Genomic DNA, 6,343 nt, shown 5'->3' with positions numbered 1-6,343 from the left:
GGTGTTAGTCAGCTTTCTGTGACTATAACAAAACACTGAGCTGTGTAATTTATAAAAAGAAAAGGTTTGCTTTGGCTCACTGTTTTAGAGGTTCCCATCAGTGATTGGACTGCAGGGCTGCTCTTAGGTCTCTGGTGGGGATGCTGGATGATCGTGCTGGAGCACAGTGACTCATCTCATGGTCAGGAGGTAAAAGAGAGTGAGGAGTGGACCAGGTCCCATGATCCCCTTGAAGTCGCACTCCTAGTGACTTTGTGACTTCCCATTAGTTCCCACCTCCTTTTCTCTCTAGTGCTGGCATGGGGACCAAGCCTTTAATACAAAGGACTCACCATCCAACTCCAGCATAGGCTGAACCATATCATGAAAAGCGCAAATGTTAGGGCACTAAACCAGGCATAGTGGCACACCACCAGTGCTTTGGAAGCTGAGGCAGGAGGATTGCTGTGAGTTTGAGGCCAGCCTGGATCACACAGTGAGCTCAAGGGCCTGAACGACACAGTAAGACCCAGTCTAAAATAAAAATAAACATTAGGGCACTCAACTGTTCTCAGGCTTGATAGCTGGCTGAGCAGGGAATAGGCCAGTCTTGGTGCTAATAGAAGACCTACCTGAGGGCAGACTATAGACTACAGGAGGGTGAGGGACTACTGCCAGCATCCAGGCAGCAGGTGAAAACTAACTGCAGCAGCTGTGAGAGCAGAGAGGAGGGAATGGAACTGAGAGGTTCTGCAAAGGATGTGGAGTGAGGCTAATCACCCATGGGCTGTGGAGCTCCTGCGAGGAGTTCTGGGATGGCACAAAAGTGTTGAGTGTGAGGGGAGGTACGCCTGCAGCAGAAATGAAGCAATCTTTAGGTGTGTCCTTTGAAAAATACCCTCCAGGGCCACGGATTTAGCTCAGTGGTTTCCCTGCCTGCTTTGCAAGCATAAGATTCAAGTTCAATCTCTGGTTAAAAAAGAAGAAAAACATCCTTTTTTTTTTTTTTTTTTTGAGACAGGGTCTCACTATGTAGATGAGCCTGACCTGGAACTTACTATGTAGCCCAGGCTGGTCTTGAACTCACAGTGATCCTCCTGCCTCAGCCTCCCGAGTGCTGGAATTGCAGGCGTGCACCAAATATCCATTTCTGACATATTGCATTGGCTCTGTCAGGGCCATTTCTAGGTAGTGATCCCAGAGCCTGGTTCTCAGACACACGCTGTTAGTGTTTCTAGGGGAGCTTGTGAAGTGCATGGATTTCTAGATCTCAGCTCAACCAAATCAAAGTCTCTATGATAGGGAAATCTTTTTTTTTTTTTTTTAAGAAGGCCTACTTTGAACAAGTGTCATACAGAGATTGGGGTAAAGAGTGAGTGCAGATGCTAATGCACGGCCACGTGTAATGATGCCCTGCCCACCTTTCCACTGGCGACAGGATTGGCTCTGGTAACTAGTCCCCAGCCTGTTTGCAGAAGGAATAAAGACACCACCTCTTGTACTGATAACCAAGGCCTTCCCTCCCCTTGTAATGATGGCTCCATCTGTACCCCACTCCTTATTTTGTGAGTTAGGCATGAGCATTTCCACTCTTGTGCCTTTCCTCAGGCTCCCCTGATGACCAAAAGCCCCCCACCCCATCATTCCTAGGCAAGCTCATGGCCTGATTCTTCCACTGAAATCTTTCCATTCCAATCAAACCCACAGCAGATCCTGACTTATCCAAATGCTGGTGACTTAATCCTGGTACCATGTTTTGGTCACTGAGAAAAATAATGACAATACAAGGCAATAGTATCCTCATAGATTATAAATTCCCCAAGAGCAGGGACTATAATTTCTCTTGTTGGTTCTGAATTTAAAGTAATGGTTTTGTACTAGTTGTAACGGATTGTTCTGTGATGTGATAATCTGTGGTTCTAAGAGATCTTCACTTTCCTTTGTTCTAACACCACTACCACCCTACTCCCTGTGATCTCCAGCTTAGGGTTCCTGTTACTAAAGGCAAGAGTCCCGGAACGTCTGCAGCTTACCCAGAAGGAGACTTGGATGGCCGATGAATTTGAGACTGGATGTCAACACAGGGCCTGGGAGAGGCAGGAAGCACGAGGTTCAGATGTAAGCACAACTGACCTGTGAACTCCTGCGGGTGCTGCTCATTCGGATGTTTTTCCGGATGTTCCCTTATGTCTGAGCTCTTCCTTTGCCAAAAGGTTCCTAAAGGTTCAGGCTTAGGACTTTAAAAAGAGATTATAATAGTCCTTGCTGCTTGCCACATATTTCTAGTGCTTTCCTTGAGGAACATGACTGACTGCATTGCACTTTTTGTCCCCTTGAGGTAAGGTTGGGCCATCTGACAAGTTGTAGCCAACAAATTGTGCACATAGGATTCAATGATGCGTGCACATAGGATTCAATGATGCGTGCACATTCACCATTTCTAAAGCAAGCATTTAATTACAGGCTGAGGCCCGCCACAGATTTCTTTTTCTGTTCTGCAATGACCAACAATATTCATGAAGGCAGCTGTTGCCCTGTTTGGTTGCTTCCTGCAGAGAGGAGATTTTGAATAGAATCCCCAGCCAATTGTGCGGTAGCAGGAGCATGAAACAGACCTTTCCTTATGGTTTAAATACAAAGAGTCCCCAAAAGGATCATATATTCGGGGCTTGATCCCCAAGGCACAGTGTTTAGAGGTGGGACTTTTGGAAGGTAAATGGATCATCATGGCTCTAGACTAATCAGGGGATTAATCTGTTGGTGAGTTCATAGCTGAATTTGCTGTTAGGTGATGGGGTCTGGTTGGAGGAAGTGGGTCACTGGGTGCATGACCTGGAATTATATTCTTCTCCCTGGCTCACACTTCTCTTTTTTTTTCCCCTGGTAGCTATGGGTTGAGTGGCTTTCCTTTGCCAGGCCCCTCTGCCATGATATTTCTGCTTTGGATGCATGGACTGCTAGCTCTGAAAATGTGAGCCAAAATGAACATTTTCTCCTTTAAATTGCCTATGTCAGACATTTTGTCCCAGCAATGGAAAGGTGACTAATACAAAGCATCAGAGTTTGTTTTCAGATTTATTTAACAAATTTAATAAGTAAAGTCATTGCATTTCTCTGTAACTAAGTTCTCAATAACTTCTAAAAATAGTGTTCTAGTTACAAAAATTAGATTTCTCATGATGTAATTTGGTAGCACTTACTGTGCAGAATATGGCCCACTCCAGCATTGACATTATTACCTATAATAGAAATAAGCAGACTCTGACTCATATTTACAAGAGATTTTGAAGTTTTATAAGGCTGACTCATGCAGTCATCAATTTTTGATGACCTTGTAATGAATACAATGATGCTTTACAACTTTCAGAGTCCGGGCAAAGATGTCACATCAAAGGCTGGTCAGGTGAAACTAAGAATATTTTATAGGGACACTGAGTCCTTGCTAGTGTGGTGTCTTAGTTATTTTCTCATTGCTGTGAGACAGTACCCAGCACTCACATGTTAAAGGATGAAAGATTTATTTTGGCCCAAGTTTGTAGAGGTTTTAGTCCATAGTTGGCTGGCTCCAGGGCAAGATGGCATGGCAGGGTGGCATGGTGATGAATGGTTGCTCATGGCATGGTGGACAGGACGGAGAGAGTGAGTGAGAGAGAGAGAGAGATCAAGGGAGGAGGGAGAGAGACAGATCCTTCCAGGCCACGGCCCCAGTGACTCACCTTTCTCCAACAAGGATTTACTTCCCGACATCACGTTTGGCTATGTCCCCATGATTCATCACCTCACCAAAGCCCCACCTATAAGCACATGAGGTTTTGGGGGCCATCTAGATATAAACTGTGACATTTGACTAGGGATGAAACAAACTCAGAAGGTATTAATCAAGTATATATCGAATACTTACTGAGTCCTCAGTCTGGTGTTGGGAACAAGTGGAATACAGTCAAAATGGCCATATTTTCTAAACAAACAAATAAGCAAGCAACTTCAGGGCTTGTAATATAAGATTTTTATGTAATTTATGGTGTTAATAGAGTCTGGGAGATGTAATAATGGACCTTAAAATATAGAAAAATCTAGAATAATTTGTACATTCTTTTGGACAAAAGAGAATATTTGAAATTATAACTCACCTGGGAAAACAGGTGTGAATGGGCATTTGTTCACAGGAACATCTCAGGGTTAAGCTATAGTCCTAGCCTCGAGGAGCTCCCTGGACAGTGGGAGATGGCTAAACCAAGCTCATTAGGGTGCATCTTTTCTCCTTTAAGTTGTTTTTTTTTTTTTTTTTTTTTTTTTTTTTTTTTTACCGGGATTGAACTCGGGTCCTTGCGCTTGCGAGGCAGGCCACTGAACCGCTGAGCTAAATCCCCCACCCATTTTCTCCTTTAAGTTGTGTAGTCAGGGATTTTGTTTCAGCAATGGAAAGCTAATCCATCACTTTAATCTTTACTTTAGTTACATCTATAAAAAACATATTTCCAAATATGGTTATAATCTGAGTTCTGGAAGGAGATGAATTTTGGAGGGGGCAGCATTCAATCCTGTATAATAACAAACAAAGAAAGCAAAACAGGAGAGAAAAGTAAGATGAAAGGGTAGAGACAATGAGAAATCAAATACTAATAATATACAGGGCAGATATTTCAGTAATTAAGTGGAAATAGAGGAAATAATTAAAAAGCAAAGATTCTCAGAATTAGACCCGATAAAAATCCCTAAACAATGAAACTGCGAGGAACGTGACTTGACGATGTTTTTTTTTTATTTTTTTATTTTTTATTTATTTTTTATACTGGGGATTGAACTTGGGTCCTTGTGCTTGAGAGGCAGGCCACCGAACCACTGAGCTAAATCCCTGGCCCTCTTTTTTGTTTTTTTTTTGACGATGTGTGAAGTAAAGGATAGTGAAATATGTGTGTGTGTGTGTGTGTGTGTGTGTGTGTGTCTGTCTGTCTGTCTGTCTGTCTGTCTATCTATCTATCTTTCCATCTCTGTGAGGAGATACTTGAGAAAACCAACTAAAGGAGGAAAGGCTTATTATGGTTCCTGGTTTGAGAGAGTTCAGTCTATGGTCTCTTGGCTGCATTTTTTCTGGGCCTGTAGGGAGGCAGAGCATCACGGCAGGGAGCACAAGGTGAAGCTGTCACCTCATGACAGCTGGGAAAGAGCAGGGCAGTGGGAGGTCAAGGTCCCAATATCCCCTTCGTGGGTTTACCCCAGTGACCTACTTCCTTCACATAGGCTCCACCTCCTAAAGTCTCCCCCATCTCCAACAGTCCCACCAGTTGGGGACAAGCCTTCAATACATGGGCTTTTGGGGAACATTCAGACCCAAACAATAACACCATGTGCTACAGCTTATATCTAGTCTGTTTCCCCAAAGTTTCATGCAGTCATAGGTGGGCTTTTCGGAGGTGGTTGGATCTAGGGTGTGTGATGCTGGGATCAAGGAAGTGATGCTGGGGATAAGGGTGTAAGTGATAGGTGTCCTGTATAAGATGCAAGGGACAGAAAGAGGTCTAGTGTCACTTGTGTGCTGCTTGCCTCAAGCTGCCTACCTGCTCTGTGATGTCCCCTTCTCATCCCACCCTACCTTGGAGCCAGACATCTACGAACTGAAACCTCTACAAACTGAGCCAAAAAAGTCTTTCCTCCTTTAATTTTGGGTGTCAGGTATTTTGTCTCAGCAATGAGAAATGTAACCAAGACACCATGTGAGCCTAATAAAAAGAGAGTAAGCAAACTTACACTTACATCTTGCAAATTACATTTTAAGCAAGAAGCATTCTACGAAATAAGAAATCTTTCATAATTATACCAAGGTCAACCCATCAGAAGGATACAACAAATTTAAATTTTTATGCACCAAATTTCACAGCCTCAAAATAGAGCAAGAATTAAGAGAACCAAAAGAAAAAATTCAAATATATAATCATGGTGGGTGATTTTAGTTCTCTATAACTGATAGAATAAGCAGGGAAAAATCAGTCAGATTGAGGATTCAGAAATCTCAGTGAATAAACTTGATCTAGTTTACAAATACAAAATGCTACAGAGAATGTTATTTTCATTTAAGTGCATGTGATTACTTACCAAAAATGACCATATGCTGGGCTATCACATTAGCTTCTTTCAAAAGACTGAATAGAGTTGGCCATGGTAGGAAAAGCTATGAGTAAAAGTCAATAATTAAAATACGAAAAATCCCTGAATGTTTGGAAATTAAATGATACATTTCTAGATAATGTATAGAAATTAGAAAATACTTTATCATGAGTGATAGAATAGAATATTTGTGAAATTTGCAAGATAATGCTTAGCTAAAAATTTAAATCCTTTTTTTTTTTTTTTTTTTTTTTTTTTT

Source organism: Fukomys damarensis, unplaced genomic scaffold (assembly GCF_012274545.1).
Source record: "Fukomys damarensis isolate Sample0158 unplaced genomic scaffold, DMR_v1.0_HiC HiC_scaffold_16, whole genome shotgun sequence".
In the NCBI taxonomy this organism is placed as follows: domain Eukaryota; kingdom Metazoa; phylum Chordata; class Mammalia; order Rodentia; family Bathyergidae; genus Fukomys; species Fukomys damarensis.
Note: the sequence above shows the minus strand (reverse complement) of the source record.